A 17,235-nucleotide genomic window follows, 5' to 3' on the forward strand; every position below is an offset into this window, starting at 1 on the left:
AGTACAAACTCCTTACGGACAGCACAGGATTCAAACCCCTGTCCCGATCCATGGCACTGTGAAGGCATTGTGCTAACCGCTACACTACTGTGCCGCCCCACAGTATTATTTCCTGTTTTAAGCTTTGTTCTACCTTTGATATGTTTACAAAGGGGGTTCTATGGGGTCAATTTCTGTTTCTGTGGTCCAGCAATGGCCAGGTATCAATGTCGCCAGATTAAAGAGGTACAACCTGTAATAAATATGCAGGTAACAACAAAATTGGTGGTGTAGTGAACAGTGAGGAAGGATATCTAAATTTACAACAGGATTTAGATCAGTTGGGAATGTGAGCCAAGGAATAGCAAATGGAGCTTAAGTCTGTCAAGTGTGAGATATGGCATTTGGATAAGCCCTAACAGAATGTTAGGGCTCTGGAGAGTGTGTTGTCTCCTGAAAGTGGCAAACTCTGGTGGACAAGGTGGTGAAGAAGGTGTTTGGCATGTTTGCCTTCATTGGGAACAGAAGTTTACAGAAGTTGAAACTTCATGACATTGTTGAGACCACACTTGGAATAAATACTCCTTGCAGCTCTTGTTGCCCAGCGACAGGAAGGTCATCAATAAATGAGAAAGAGTTCAGCAAAGATTTATCAGGATGTAGCAGGAACTAGAGGGCTTGAGTTAAGGGAGACTACAGAGAGGCTGGTTCTTTATTCCATGGAACATTGGAGGACAAGGGGTGATCTTTTCAAGGTTTATAATATCATGAATAAAATGAATGCTCACAGCCCTTTTTCCAAGATAAATAATTCTATACCCAGAGGGCATAGGTTTAATATGAGATGGGAAGGATTAAGGGAGCTCCCAGGGGCATTGTTTCACTCATATGGTGGTCTGTAACTGGAATGAACTGCCAGAAGAAACTAGAAGCGGCCCAATTTTGGCATTCAAAAGACATTTAGACAGATATATGGAAGGAAGGGCTTGAAAGGATATGGAACAAATGCAGACAAATGGGACGAGCCCAGAATGCCAACTTGGCCAGCATGGATGAGTTGGGTCAAAGGTCCTGATCCGTGCTGTATAACTATAGCACACACAAAGATTAAAAAGTAACCGCATAAATAGCAGTTAATGATTTTGGTATTTCATGATTGCCATTTGAGAATGTTGCACAGATTAAGTTCCACAATAGTAAGGGTAAAGGAGTGGAACTGAGAATGGAGTGGAGGAAAAGGCAAAATATAGAATTAAATAACCACTTTTTTAGATTGACATAGTATGGACAGTACGTGCAACTGAAATATTTTGGCCCATCTGTTCTGTAACATTGTGTACATCGTTTTAGTATATTTTCTCTATATAATTTTCTTTGATATGAAAATGTGGAGCTTACTGTCAAAAGGCAACAGAATGTTTCCACATTCATCATTAACTTTCAAAGGAGAAATGTGTTGTGCAATGTGAAAACTCTGGGAAATGGAGTAGTTAGTGCAGATACAAGTGTGTGCATGTGTGAATCAAAGGTCTGGAATTGCTTTCTTAGTTGATCAGATGGAGAAGGCCTGTAAAGGTAGTGCCATGACTGCTATCAGTTGGATAAAAGAATGTGAATCAAGAAGGGGATGTGAATCAGTGGAGATGCATACAGGTAACCAGCAGAAACAAGATGTCTCTGGCTTCCATGGACACATCCTCATCCTCAGGTTTCTTGAAGGACTTGTGCTTTTACAAGATGATTTGTGACAGGAACAAAGTTTTCTAGCCTCCTGTAAGAAGGCCTGCACTAACAGTGACTGAGGAGGTCACCTCAACTTTTAATTATTTTGCACATCGCTCCTGTGATCTCTGCAGGAAAGAAATTGAAAGGAAATCATAAGTCTCTAAACTTCATAGAATCATAGAACATTACAGCACAGAAACATGACCTTTCAGCCCTTCTAGTCTATGCCAAACCATTTTTTTTGCCTAGTCCCACTGACCTGCACCCAGTCCATAGCCCTCCATAGCTCTCTCATCCACATACATGTTGAAATTCTTCTTAAACATTTAAATTGAGCCTGCATTCACCACTTCAGCTGGCAGCACGTTCCACACTCCCATGGTCCCACCTCTCTGTGAAGTTCCCTCTAAACTTCCAAATTCACTCTTAACCCATGCCCTCTGGTTTGTATCTCATCTACCCTACATTTACTCTGTCTTAACTCCTCATAATTTTAAAAACCTCTATCAAATCCTCCTTCATTCTTCTGTGCTCCAGGGTAAAAAGTCTTAATCTGCTTAATCTTTTCCTGTAACTCAGTTCCTGAAGTCTGGGAAATATCTAGTAAATCTTCTCTGCACTCTTTTTAGCTTATTGATATCTTTCCTGTAGTTAGGTGACCAAAACTGCATACATTACGCAAATTTGGCCTCACCAATGTCTTATACAACTTTACCTTAACATCCCAACTCCTATACACAGTATTTTGATTTATGAAGGCCAATATATCAAAAGCTTTCTTTACAACCCCATCCACCTGTGACACCGCTTTCAGGGAATTATGTATCTGTATTCCCAGGTCCCTCTGTTCTACTGCCCTCCTTCGTGCCCTATTGTTTACATCCTTTCTTCCATCCATCCAAAATGCAACACCTCACACTTATTTTTAAATTTAGACATACAGCACAGTAACAGGCCATTTTGGCCCAAGAGTCCATACCACCAAATTTACACACATTAACCTACACCCCTGATATATTTTGAATAGTGGGAGGAATTGTCTGCATTAAATTTCATCTGCCATTTTTCTATCTGGGCCAGATCTCTCGAAAAGCTTTGAAAACTTTCACTGTCCACAACGCCTCCAATCTTAGTGTCATCCAATTTACCACATTATCACCCAGATCACTGATACGATTGACAAACAACAATGGTCCCAGCACTGATCCCTGAGGCACACCACTAGTCACAGGCCAGTGACTGTTGACTAATCCAACTGTAAGTCTGTGTAAACAGGTAGAATGGTGATGTTTAGACTTCACAAGGTCCATGTCTGGATGTCCAAGGTCTCATGAACAGACATCGGTTCAGAGCTTGCGACATTACTGAAGAAATATTTAAGTTGGATTGCATCTTACTGAAATTGTTACTGGAAGTTACCCCAATATCTCTCACAGCAGCCACTGAGCTTCTATTATTTCATCTTAATTGTTGGGATTCCTGGGTTCAGGTTCAGGATCTCTGTTCTGAGCAGAATCCTGAGCGGCAATTATTCAGTGCAGGCTACCCTTAGATCTGTGTACCATCATTCGCTGATCCTGCTCACGATTCACCTGGTAACATTCAACTTCAGTATGCTCTGGTGCATTGGTATAAAAAATTGTCCTGTAAAAGAAATAAGCAAATTTTTGTTGCCCTTATCATAATTTGTTTTCCTTTTTTGATTGCTCTGAAGTAGATGAAGTGGTTTATTCTTGTGCTTGCACAACTGTTCAAATGCACATGATTAAAGAGATTATATTTGATTAAGGGCTAAAGTCAATTCAAGATGACTTTGTTCTTTTTCTTTGGTGATGTAGGTCTGAGTTTGGTCACCCTGCCGAAATTTACTAAACCTTGTATCTCCAATGCTGAGAGAAACAAATATGTCACTTATCTCCAAAACCTTTTGTCTGTTATGAGACCCTGGAGAAGTCCTTACCTTGCTCTCATTTTCTGTGTTTTCTTCTGCAGACGTGGTAAAGCAGACTGATGTTTGGATGAATGATTGTGTGCTTCTAATGGATGCAGTGCCTTCACTGAAGGGTGACAAACAGTTGTATGCAATATTTCTGAGCTTTGATCTAATATTTCAGAGAATTTGAGTTCAAGTTTCATCACAGCAGTCTTAGAATGTAAACATGCATTTTATTTGCAAATTATGGAGCTTCATGGTCATTTTTATAGCTATCAGATCACCATATAAGCCAAACTGATTGATTAATGTTCTTCAGGAAAGCAAACCATCATGATTTGATCTGATTTGCATTTGATTTTATTGGCCCCTGCAGGGGCCTAGTAAACTGACTGGAGGGCTTACCATCACCTTCTCAGTGGAACTAGGCAGGACTATTAGATGCACACCTCAGCAGGAAACACATCCTGAGAACAGATTTTTGAAATGCTGTATTGATTTTATTTTGAAACCAGATTTACTTTCATATTGATAATGAGATTTTATGTTAGAATTACCCATCAAAATAATACAATGCACAATGGATATGTAACTACTGGATATGTTCTATGCTTTATCATACACATAACCTTCAGGGAATTATTTTAAAATTGAAGTAGTTCAAAGTCAAAGTTCTCAAAGTTCCATATTTATTGTCAGAGTACATTCATGGCCTCACATGAAATTCTTTTTCCCATGGGCCAGACAGAATTTCTATTTATCGGTAACTGTAAATTGTACTCAAAAAAATGTATGGAAAATAGTGAAATGTAAGAAATATAAACAAACTGTGCAATACAGAAAATAATATTCAGTAATAAATAATGTGCAAGGTAAGAGCCCTTAAATGACTCTCTGATTGAGTCTGTTATGTAGAAGTCTGATGATGGAGAGATGGCAACTGTACCTGAACTTGGTAGTACAAGTCTTATGGTACCTATACCTCTTTACTGATGGTAACGAGAACAGATTTTGTCCTGGGTGGTGTGGATCTTTGATGATTGATGCTGCACTCCAATGGCAGAGATGCTCTCCATGTAGATGCTCTCAATGGTGCTGAGATGTACAGCCCTGTGATGTACTGGGCTGTGTCCACAACCTTTTTCAGGGATTTCCACACAGAGGTATTGGTGCACCCGTATGAGGCCGTGATGCAGCCAGTATCATAAGTAATGCAAAGTTGTTGAATTATTTTCCACAGAAAATTGGCAAATTGTATGTACTTTCTAAAAATCTATAAGCTTATAGTTTTTTTCCATCTTTTATGTATTACTTGGTGATTTGGACTGATGTAGATCTGTGAGCCCACCTGCAGTGCAAAGCTGAATGTGGATCTAAATAATGATACTGTTGTAATGTCTTGCTAGGGGATATCTCGTTTACATCTTTCAACCCATGAGTAGCCTAGATGTTGCGATATATTGTTCTAATAAACTGTCATTTTCTCAGTGGCTAACCACTCTATTTCTGTGCCCCACTTCCATGCTCACATGTCTGTCCTTGGCCTCATATTATCACACCAAGACCACCCATAAATTGGAAGAGTATTACTTAATTTTCTGACTAGTCACTCTTCAATCGGCTGCCATTAGCATCGACTTCTCTGGTTTCTGCTAGCCTGCTCTCCATTTTCCCGCCCTTCCTTCCCCTTTGTCTTCTTTTCCCCTTCCCTCTCCACTCACAAAGCCATCCCTCCTCCCCACTTTTGCTAATGTGTCCACCCTTCATTACCTACCTATTACCTCCTGCCTTTGTGCTCCTCGTGGCCCTCCCCCCCCCCCACCATTTTGTTCAGGTGCCTGCCAACATTTTCTCATACCTTTATGAAGGGTCAAGCCCAAAATGTTGGTTATGTATCTTTATCTTTGCTTCATAAAGTGCACTGTTTGAACAGCTGAGTTTCTCCAGCATTGTGTTTTTACTTTTAACTGTCATTTTATGTCAATTTTCAGTTATGTTGTAAAGGCCAGGGAAATGTGAACAATCATCCATCATTTCTAAATTTTCCTGATTCATTAAATTCTTTCATACTTCAAACTGAAGATGCAAGAGGGGCCACTGGGCATAGTATTCTATTTTATTATTCATTCAAGGAATGTGAGATTTACAAGCTGAGCCAATATTTAATTTCCCATCCCTGCTTGCCCTTGAGAAGGTGGTGGTGAGCTACCTTTTTGTTCCACTGCAATCCTTGAAGTGTGGGTATGCCCACAAAGCTGTTAGGAAGAGAGGTTCAGGATTTTGAGTCAGTAAATATGAGGGAATGGCGATTTATTTCAAAATCAGGATGATGACCATGACAGCGGACCAGTGAGGGGTCAGTGGCTGAGGGACCCACACAGGCTGCAGGACAAACTGCTGGACACTGGCTCATGGTGACCATGTATCAGAGCCAGGATTTGAGAAGGTGCTGTGGGCAAGAAGGGCTCCTGAAGGGTCTCGGGCACTGAAGGCTTCCTGATCATGTTAGAAGTTTGGTTCTGGAGCTTGGGTTGCTGATGGATTAAACAGGAGTCTGTGGGAGCGCTGGTGGTGAATCCACAGACACTCAGTATCTCTGAAGGGACTCTCATTTGCTTCTCTTTCTCTCGTATTGTAAGAGGCACCAGGCAACATTAATGGTGAATCTTTGCCTTACGGTAGGCAGAAGACAATTTAGTGTGATATTACATTATATTGCACTATTTACTTCACTATGACACTATTACATGACAGTAAGAAATTCTGAATCTTGTTCTCATGCTTTTGCTATCCTTGTCCCCCCAGTTGGTAGAGACCATGAGTTTAGAAGATGGTATCTAAGGAGTCTTGATACTGCAATCCATGTGAAAGTGGGTGAACTTGCATAGGAAATAAGAAGTGGAAAGAGAAGCCTTGAAAAGATACCACTGAATAAAATTGACAAAAACCCAAAGATACTTTAGAAATATATAAAGAACTAAAGATCTAATAAGAAAAATATCAGAAATAAGAAAGGTCACTTCTGTATGGAGGGAAAAGATAAGGTCCTTTCAGATTCAGATTTCAAATTTAGTGTCAGAGTACATACATGACATCACATTACAACCCTGAGATTCCTTTTTCCTGTGGGCATGGCAGAATTACCACTAATTGGTAATGCAAAATGTAAACTGTAGTAGCATAAAATATGTAAACAAACAAAGAACTGTAAACAGATAATGAATGTAAACAAACTTACTAAAATACAGAGAAAACAAAAAGAAAAGCAATAAAGTGACAAGTAAGAGTCCTTAATGAATACTTTGTGTCTGTCTTCATTATAACTGGAAATATTTCAGAAATAGTAATTAAGCTGAAGGATTGTGAATATTAGGTGAAATAAACAAAGTGAGGGAGGAAATATTAGGGGCTTAGCACCATTGAAATTCGATGAATTTATGGATGAAATATTCCCAATGGTGGTGCCATGAGGGGTTGCAGACTCTGGGGGAGCAGCAGACTAGCAGGGTGCCAGAAACAGGGAGAACACCCCCCCCCCCCCCCACCATTGTCAAGGAGAAGCTGACCCTACAGGATGATGATCATGGCAGCAGACTGGTGAGGGACTCAGCAGCTGAAGGACCCACGCATGCTGTGGGCTGTTGACAATTTGCATTCAAAGTACTCTCACAGGCTGCTGGAGAAGGCTTCATTGCAACCATGTATTGGAACTGAGATTCAAGAGGGTGCTGAAGGCAAGAAAGGCTCTCGAAAGGCTTCTTGATTGTATCGGAGGTATGGATCTGGAGATCGGGTTGCTGATGGTTTGAACTGGAGTCTGCACAGCTGCAGGAAGGCTGGAGACAAATCCACAAAGAGTCAGTGTCTCTGAAGGGATTCTCTTATGTCTCTGCTTCTCCATTTGTTAGGGGCGCTAGGCAATGCTATGTATTATTACGTGACAATAAAAGGAACCTTTGAACCTTTTTCCCAGGCTGTATCCGAAGAGAAGGAAAGGAAAAAAAAATAACACTCTTAAATCCTTTTTAGCTGCAAGTGTGTTGGAGGGTTGGTGCAACTGATGTTAGACATTTGTTAAAATATAGATAATGTGATAGACTGAAGAACAAAGCTCTTAAGTTCCTAACGATGGTAGGAACATTTCTTGAAACATTGATCATTATTTACAATGGAATAAATTAATCTGGGGATTGAGGGAAGGAAGCATTAAATGATTGATTAATTTATTTATAGTGATAATAGGAATAGTCCACATGGAGGTCAGCAAGGCTTTGGACCAGAGACATGAGACTGCAGATAGTGGAATGTGGAACAAAACCTTGCTCCAATACAGTGACCAGAAGCATAGTGCTCCAGGTTGTACCTTAGCAACTGTCTTGTACAGACCTAGTGTTGTTACCATGTCAACAATCAGGGACAAAGATTTATATTTGAACATAACTAAGAGAATTTTTTGGGTGAACAAATGTCTGAAAATGGTGGTAAGGTCAGAAATTTTCACAAAATTTGAAAAATACTTGATCAGCCCCTGTAATGCTATGATCTACAAATGGATAAGCAAAACACAGCAGAATGGGTTGGGTTGGAGAATTGTTTTACAGCCTATATGAACACAGTGTGGTTTCCACTTCCGTAAATTAGGATTCTTGCTTCATAAACCAGAGTTTGAAAAGAGGAATCCTTATTGACCTATACATAAAAGGGCAATTCTGAAAGTGAATCAAATAATGATTACATTTGAAGCTTGATGGGCTGGGCAATAATAGGGATAAGGTGGTCTTCACATATTTGTAGACAGCATTATCATTTGCTTATTAATGCTAATAGATTTGTTGCTATCAAATGAAAGAACTCGAACGATCCACGTTTAGTCTGGTACTCAATGGCCCAGATAAGTTCAGTAACTGGAGAAACACTCAAAATGCTAGAGAAACTCAGCAGGTCAGGCAAAAGACGGTCGACATTTCAGGGCAAAACCCTTCGTTAGGAATAGCAAGAACCAGGTAAAGGCTTGAATAAAATAGTGTGGGGAAGAAGGAGGAAAGGTTGGCAAGTGATCGGTAAAATGAGGTGGGGGTGGGGGGGTGGGGGAAGGAGTGGGGAACAAAAAGCCAGGATGTGATTAGAAAGAGGCAGAAGACTAAAGAAGATAAACTCTGATAGGAGAGAGGAGGGGAAGGGGGAGGCAAGCTGGAGAAAGGAAGGTGTGGGTGACATGCAAGTAGAGATGATAGCTGAAAGTGAATCAACTCGTGATTAAATTTGTATCTTACTTCAGTATTTCGCTTGTCACTTATGGTCAGTTTCACACTGCATTTGGCCTTCCAGAGAAACTGAGTACAGTAGTATTTTTGGCAGACCAGTTGAGATTAATACTATAAGTTGCTGTAATCTAAGAAGGTGAAATTAAGGTGGATGAAATTGGCCTAAACACAAGATATCCCGATAAGTTGCATGACTGGGAGCAACACTGATTAAATTCATAATTGTAACTTTCTATTCTAGTCCACTCTACTAAACTAATATCATCCTCATTCCAGACACAAGATCTGTTGAAAGAAAAAAAACCACATAATTGTTCAAGAATACCCTACTTTAATTCTTCCACAATTGACATGTGCGGCTTTGGATTCACATACTTGAAATTTGTAACTGCAGGAGATACAACAGCTGCCCTTTCAACTTCTCCCTTCCAGCCCCAAAAATGTTCAAGGTGAAGAAATTATTTTCTTCTTCCAATTTACTGCATTTGGCTCTTGTGATATGGTCTCTTCTACTTTGGGAAGTCAGAAACTGAGTGGATGATTGCTCAGCTTACCTGGATGACCCTGAGCTTCCAGTAGGGTATTATTTTAATTTTCCATGCCACATCCTTCACCATTCCAGAGACCTAACGTAAGCTTGAGGAACAGTGCCTCATCTTCCAACTAGGACTTCAGGACTCAACTTTGAATTTTTCAGACATTTGCATGTTCTAGTCATTTATTTCCAACATTCCTATTCATTCTCTTCATCTGGTGTTTCAACATTTCATCCATCTCTTCCTATTTACATCTGCACATGATTTTTATTTCCTATCTGTAACCAGGTTCTCTCATTGAGTATCATCCCCACTGGTGACTTTCTGTCTCTCATGTCTCCATCCTGCCAGAGACTTTTCCTTTAATGCTCTCCAACCTATGCCCTTTCTCTGCAACTTGATACTTGTTTTTTTTTACTTAAACAAAAGGTCAATAACCTGAAACATTACCTCTGTTTTTCTCTCCACAGATGCTGCATGACCAGCTGAATATTTCCAACATTTTTTTGTTTTTATTTCATTATTTCACACTGATTATGTTTAAATAGTATTTGCTGCTATATTAACCCACTATAGCACGAATTAGCTCTTGTAATGAACAATGCTACTTCTGAATGGATTATTAATTTTAAATTTTCCTATCTTTCTCAAATAAACACTGTATTTTTTAAAAGTATAGAATTTGATTACTACATCAAAACTAGCTGCTTAATGAAATCACAATTGATAATTAATTGCATCGGAGTCTTGCATTAATTAAGCATGCTTACCATTATTGCTTTGTTGGTGTGATAAAGGAACTTCATTACTATGTCAGTGAAATAAACATTTTAAACCACAATATGCAAAAATTGTAAGCAGAGTCTTATTACTATGTAATTTGCTTTATCAAAAAAACAATGGCCAGGACCTTGGTGGAAATGTCAGCACTTCCATGTGGAATTGCTGGCATTAACCCAACTCTACCAAGCAGGGAAATCCCAAACTTGTTTAAGCTCTATCAGTGTTTTCCTGGCTACTTTCCAACATTTGAAATTCAGTGGCAAAGCATAACTTGTTGAATTCCAAACACTTGCATTGGGGAACCTGCAACCTGGCACAAAAACAACAGGTCATTCATTTGAATGGAGAGGAATGGCTGCATATAAAAAGGGTATGTATAGTGATTTACTTGTTATTAATTGTAGAATCACAGGCCCTTCAGCCTAACTTGGCTATGCTGACCAAAATGACACACCAGGCTCGTCCCACCAATCTGCATTTGCTCTAAGCTCTTTCTATCCATACATCTGTACAAATTTCTTTTGAACAGTGTAATTGTACCTACCCACTCCTACAGTTTTCTCTTTCGTTTCTCTTTCTGGGTAAAATAATTGCCACTCAAGTCCCTCTTAAATCTTTCCACTCTTACTTTATACCTATACGGTAGAGTTGTTTACCCAGAGAAAAAGACTGTGAGCATTAACTTTATCCAGGCCCCTTATGATTTTATAAACCTCTGTAAGATCACTCCTCAGCCTCCTGTGCTCTAAGGAATAAATACTCAACTTATCTAATCAACTATAATTCATCCCTATTGTATTTGCCTTATTGCTTTATATTATTTATGTGCCTCTAACATTTTAAATTATTTTAAAATAGTGATTGTTAATAGTTTTTAAATTAATCTGGGGGACATTCAGAAGCTATTTAAGTTCTTAACAAGTTTGATAACTGCCTTTTTTGCCCAGTGTCAACATTATGTTCATGACTTATGTTTGGATTGAGCTTTATCTGGATGCTCATGTGACATCAGCTGAATTTGTATTCCACTTATCAGGAAGCAAACATTAGAGAATCTAGAAAAACTAAGTACAAACTTCTTCCATATTGTGAGCTGCTCCAGGTTTTGGCTCTCGTTTCTTCTTTACTCAATCGGCCTGATTTCAATGTTACAGTAACAGTGAAACAAAATGTGCTTCCTGTTGTTAAAGTACATGGAACCTAGCAGTTTCATGGATGTGCCAATTGTGCGGTTAAATTCACATATTCGCAGATTGATGTCCCAGTAGTGCTACTCTGCTGTTTGCATTGTAGATATGGCATTTCATTGTTTCCCTCCACTTTGAAATGGGTTGATTGATGTGAAGTTGCTCTTTTTAAACATTAGGAGCTGAATTTGTAAAATAAAATTAAACCATGCCCTTTCCTTTTATCCATGTGACCAGTGTTAATTATTATAATAATAGAGTTGTAAAGTATGGAATCAAGCCCTTCATCCACAAATTCTGTGCCGACCTTGCCGATCTCTAATAATCCCTTTTGTCTGGATTAATTCTATATGCCTTTCTTATTCAAGTACCTGTCCCAATGCCTCTTAAGTGCTGTTACTGTTCCAGCTTCCACCACCTCTTCTGGCAGCTCATTATAATTACCACCTACTGCTTGTGTAAGAATTTATCCCTCCGATCTCCTTTTAAACCTTCACTCTCTCACCTTCAACCTATTCCCATTAATTTTTGATATCAGTTGCTAACAAACTCCTATGTGGGGACCAGAATTGTACACAATACTCCAAGAACACCCCATCCAATGTTTTGTACAGCTGTATCATGATGTCCCAACTCTTACACTCAGTGCCTCAGTTGATAAAGACAAGCATACCATAGGCCTTCTTCATCATCCTGTCTAGCTGTGTTTCCATTTTCAGGAAACTATGTAAGTTTCTCTGTTCAGCAACATTTTGCAGGGCCCTGTGTATTTCCTGACGTGGTTAAAGTTTCCAACATTAATTACTTCATATTTTTCTGAGTTAAATTTCATCTGCAATTCTCTTTCCCACTTGATCTAAACTCTGCGATAACCTTGGACAACTTTCTTCACTGTCCACCATACCACCAATTTTGGTATCATCCATAAACTTATTTATCATGCCACCTACATTTTTATCCAAGCCATTAATACATGTGACAAACAACAATGGACGTAGCACCAATCCCTGCAGCACAATGCTCCAAGTGTGGCCTCACCAAGTTGGACAATAATGTTCCAAGTCCTGTACTCAGTGCCCTGAGTGATGGAGGCAAGAACTCCAAATGATCCTACACCAACTTGTCTACCTGTCTATCCACTTCCAGGGACTCGGTAATTGAACACCCAGATCTCTCTGTTTTACAACTCTCTCTAGGGCCATGCCACTTACTATGGAAGTCTTATTCTGATTTAACTTCCCCTATTGCAGCACCTCAAACTTGGCCATGTTAAATTTCATCTGCTGTTCTTGGCCCACTTCTGCTTATTTAGATAACTTTCACTGCCTACTCTACCACCAATTTTGGTGTCATTCGCAAAGTTACTAATCATGGCAACTACATTCTCATCCAAATCATTAATCTAGATGGCAACAACCGTAAACTCAGCAATCATCCCTGTGGCACATCAGTGGTCATCAGCCTCCAATCTGAGTTAAAATGCTTCACTACCACCCTTGACTCCTACCACCATGTCACTTTTGTTTCCATTGGCAGGTTCACCTAGATTCCTCTTGATCTAATCTTCTGGACTAGCCCACCATGTAGTAAAAGACACTGTTAAAATCCTCGTAGACTCTTTCTATGTGCCTGATGCATTTTTGGGGAACTTTGATACCAGGGATGGAAAGGGCACAAAGTTGGCTGCTTTATGATTGGTACTGGGGAAAGTTAATTACAATTCAATACAAAAATAAAGGAGAGGGACAACAGCTAAATTCATTTCTTGCATGATGATGTCAGTATTCATGGTAGAAAATTTGTTGTCTTCCATCCTGGTTTAAACAGAATATTAAGAGAAAAATGTGCATATTTTTAGGGCTATCCATGTGAGCAAATGAAGTGATCAGCTGTTCTATGGAGCTCCACATGAAAACCATAAATAATTCGTTAAAAAAATTTCAATGTTCAAGATCCTTCGTCCAGTGGTTCTCAACCTTTTTTTTTCCCACTCACTTACCACCTTAAGTAATCCCTTTGTAACCACAGAGCACTTTTGGCTACAGAATGATTTGCAGAATTTGTGGAAGGTCAGTAAATGACTACCTTCATCTTGCACCTTACTAAATTCTTAGGAGTGCACATCCTTAAAAACTTGGGAGATATAGATGATTACAGCTCACCAGAGAGAAGTGCCCATTTTGGTTAACAATTTAGCAATCAAAATAAAGTTGTCCTTGACCTATATGTTTATCGAGAGAACAGAGTTCTCTGATAAATATATGCTGGGATAGAATTAAAAGAAATGCACATTGTCAAGAGACAGAGGTCAAGCAAATCCATGGTACAATTTACAGCCTCTAGGGCCAGTAAAAAGGAGTGTTTGCTCTTTATCTTAAATATTTACTATCTCACCTCTTCAAAATGGCATTGGCAATGAAATGACAAACATGACAGTAAGCTCAAAACAAGTCTGTTAAATTGTGTTGTTAGATTCATATTCCATAACATTCCAGACTTCAGTCTTGTGGGTATCAGGCAATGAGTCACTTGCATATCCAGCCACTGACCTGCACTTGTATTGATGTTGCTGGGCAACAGTAGTTCTTCCCATTGTCAGGATGGGGTTTCTGATAATAACACTGCTGAATATCAAGGGGCGGTGAGAAGGGTGGTTAGATACTGTTGGAATTGGAGTTTGCCTAGCATATTTGTGGCATGACTTACCACTAACTGGGACATGCCTGAATTACTGAATCCCTGGATTACATCAATTGCTCAGAGTAGAATTGAGCCTTGTGCAATCATTTTGTAAAGGTCCCCATTTCTGTGATGGTAGTATCTCAGCTTCAGAGCACCATTTCTATGTACCAGAAGTTTAGTTTAGTTTATTTGTATAGCACATTTAAAACAACTCACGTTGACCAAAGTGCTGTACAAATCATAAATTACATCTTAACTCAAGCAACTATTTAAAATGGGTACCCAAGGTTTAGAATTATACATACAACATGGTAACAATCGACGATCACTTCAAAACACTTGCAAGTAAAAATACAACTTCAGCCTGGATTTAAAAGAGTTAAAGGAAGGGGCTGATTTGATGGGTAGAGGAAAGTTGTCCTACAGTTTAGGGGCTGCAATAGCGAAGGCGTGATCTCCCTGAGTTTGTGATTGAAACAATCAGATGGAAATTAACAGACTTATTAATAGCTTTAAAATTCAACTCTGTAGTTTACATATATATCCATAAATATCCACTCCTTACAATTGAACAAGATTAATTTGTAAGTTAATAATTAGGACAAACCTCATTGCATCCTTAACTTCAGAGCAAATGCTTGGCCCAGAGGTATAATATATTTAGATACTAAATGTATTTGGATCTATTTAGCAATTAGTACTGAATTTGTTCAGTATGAATACTTCCAAATGTCTGCTGAGGAAGTGTTAATCAATGGAAAGCCAAGATCCAAATTCCACAGTTCTTTGTTTCTGCATCTGTGTGTTCATGTGCTTTACACACCCATACATGTATACATTGGCACGGGCATATAATATGCAAATTAAAACCAAGCTACAATCAGTGGAAATACAAGACTTAAGAAAAAGAAGCAGGACCATGTCATTCAGCCCCAGTGCCTGATCCACCTTTTAGTGAGATCTCAGATTATCTTTGACCTCAGTTCCACATTTTGGCACTAATCACAAAGCCCTTGATTCCCTTAATATCTTAAACCCCATGAATCTGTCTAAATTATACTTTGAATCTGAGCATCCATAGCCCTCTTGGATGGAGAATCACTACCATTTCAGGCTGACCCCTTATCTAAGACTGTGCTCTCTGGTTCTAGATACTATAGCCATGGAAATATCATCTGTGCATCTACTCTGCTAAGCCCTGTAGGAATCTCTGTATTCAAATTACCTTTCAATAAAATACAACATACCATTTGCCTTCCTAATTGATTGCTGCATCTATATTTTGCCTTTCATTGACATGCACACATAGAGAACATAGTACAGACCCTTTGGCCCACAACATTGTGCCAACCAATATCAATCCACGATCAATCTAACACTTCCTTCCCTCACAGTCCATAAACCCCTCCCATTTTACTTAGATCCATGTCCCAATTTATCTTTTCAATGCCACTTGTATCAGCCTCAACCATCCCTGGCAGAGCATTTCAGGCACCCACTACTGAGTTTAAAACAAAACTACCTCTGACATCTCCCCTAAACTTTCCTCCACTCAAGCAAATGTACTCTGGCATTGGCCATTGTTACCCTGGGAAAAGAGTGGTGGCCCTCCACTCTATCTATTGCCTCTCATAATCTGATATACCTCCATTAAGTCACCTCTCATTCTCTATCACTCCAAAGATAAAAGCCCTAGTTTGTTCAACCCTTCTTTAGAAAATGTGTTCTCTAATCCAAGCAGCAACCTAGTAATGCTTCGACATCCTTTCTTTTATAAAATGACCAGAACCAAACTCATTATGTATGGTTTAGACAGAGTTTTATGGAGTTTTACCTTGAACTTGTGTGGCAACTTTTAGAGATCTAAGGACTTGGAGCTCAAGATCTGTTCCTCCGCACTGCTTAGCATTCTGCCAACCTTGTACTCTACCTTATGATTCCATCTTTCAAAGATACTTAAGCCCTTTTGAACATTTACGTTCCCAATCTATCACCATTTTTAAATAAACTGTGCACTAAAATGGATAACTTTACATTTTTTCCAAATACTATTGCATCTGCTGTGTTCATGTCTATCCTCGCAACTTGTCTGTAACCCTTCTTCGCATCCTCCTGCACATTCACAATCCAAATTAATTTTGTACCATTTCAAATTAACTGTTTCAAAGCCATATGATTAAAAATAGATTTTTTTTTACTGTGGTGAAATGTGAGAAATGCTCATTTCCAGGTGGTCTAACATCAGATTGAAAATTCTGTTGGCACTTTCTAGTGACAGTCATGCTTCTGTAATTGGAGAAATTGCACACTTTCAGTGCATTGCTCTGGAAGGCAATCTGGCCAGGTTAAGTGCCATTACAAAGCCATCCCACTGTGGTTCCTGAACCACTCCCCAAATCATCCTGATAATGCCTACCTTTAAACCCAGGACCCAACCCATGAGCTTGCTGATCCTTGGATTCCTTCCCTATATCCTCAGAAAACAGAAGGCCATTCCCCTTCAAATCCAATGCAACTTGCAGAATAATCCCAATTCTCCCTATTTCCTATTCTCTCAACATTCCCATCAACTTTCCCCAGGTTCAACCACTCACCTACACAGAATAGGTCATCTCCAATAGCCAATTATTGTTCTAATCAGTCCATCTTTGATGTGGGAGGGAACCTGGAGAAAAACAACGTGAAAAAACTGATGTGTAAACTCCTCATAGACATCAGCTGAGATTATGGTCAAACCTGAGTCATTGGAGATAAACATCAGTTCAACTAGCTGCACAACTGATTGCCAAACCTCTCAATCACTCAAACTGCTCATCTGAGGTCCTTATGCACCTTCCCCAACCCATGTCTCTGGTGGGGCCTCTTATCAACTATCCCCCTAACCCTAATGTTGACACCACACCACTACTTCGTCATGCTTTTGCATTCACATCCCTCATCCTTAGGGCCCAGTTAGCTCCGTACTGCCCAGCCCCAAATATCCCCAGACACCAGATGAGTTTTCAAGGTCATATCCCTATCCAAAGCCTCAATGTTCTCCTTCCCCTCTCTGGAATCCAATGCAGGCTCTATATTCACCATTCTATAACTGGTCACTTTAACATATTACTCCAGGAGAAATCTGCTTTAAATCATACTGTGCTGCA

The 17,235-nt window shown here is 39.4% G+C and overlaps 1 protein-coding gene across 1 annotated transcript in view; it reads left to right on the top strand.

Moving 5' to 3' along the window:
- The window catches only part of tiam2a (TIAM Rac1 associated GEF 2a), a 227,221-nt gene that overhangs the window by 170,717 nt on the left and 39,269 nt on the right, over nucleotides 1-17,235 (top strand). The gene's annotated exons all lie outside the window — the stretch shown is intronic.

Source organism: Narcine bancroftii, chromosome 4 (assembly GCF_036971445.1).
Source record: "Narcine bancroftii isolate sNarBan1 chromosome 4, sNarBan1.hap1, whole genome shotgun sequence".
Taxonomy (NCBI): Eukaryota; Metazoa; Chordata; class Chondrichthyes; order Torpediniformes; family Narcinidae; genus Narcine; species Narcine bancroftii.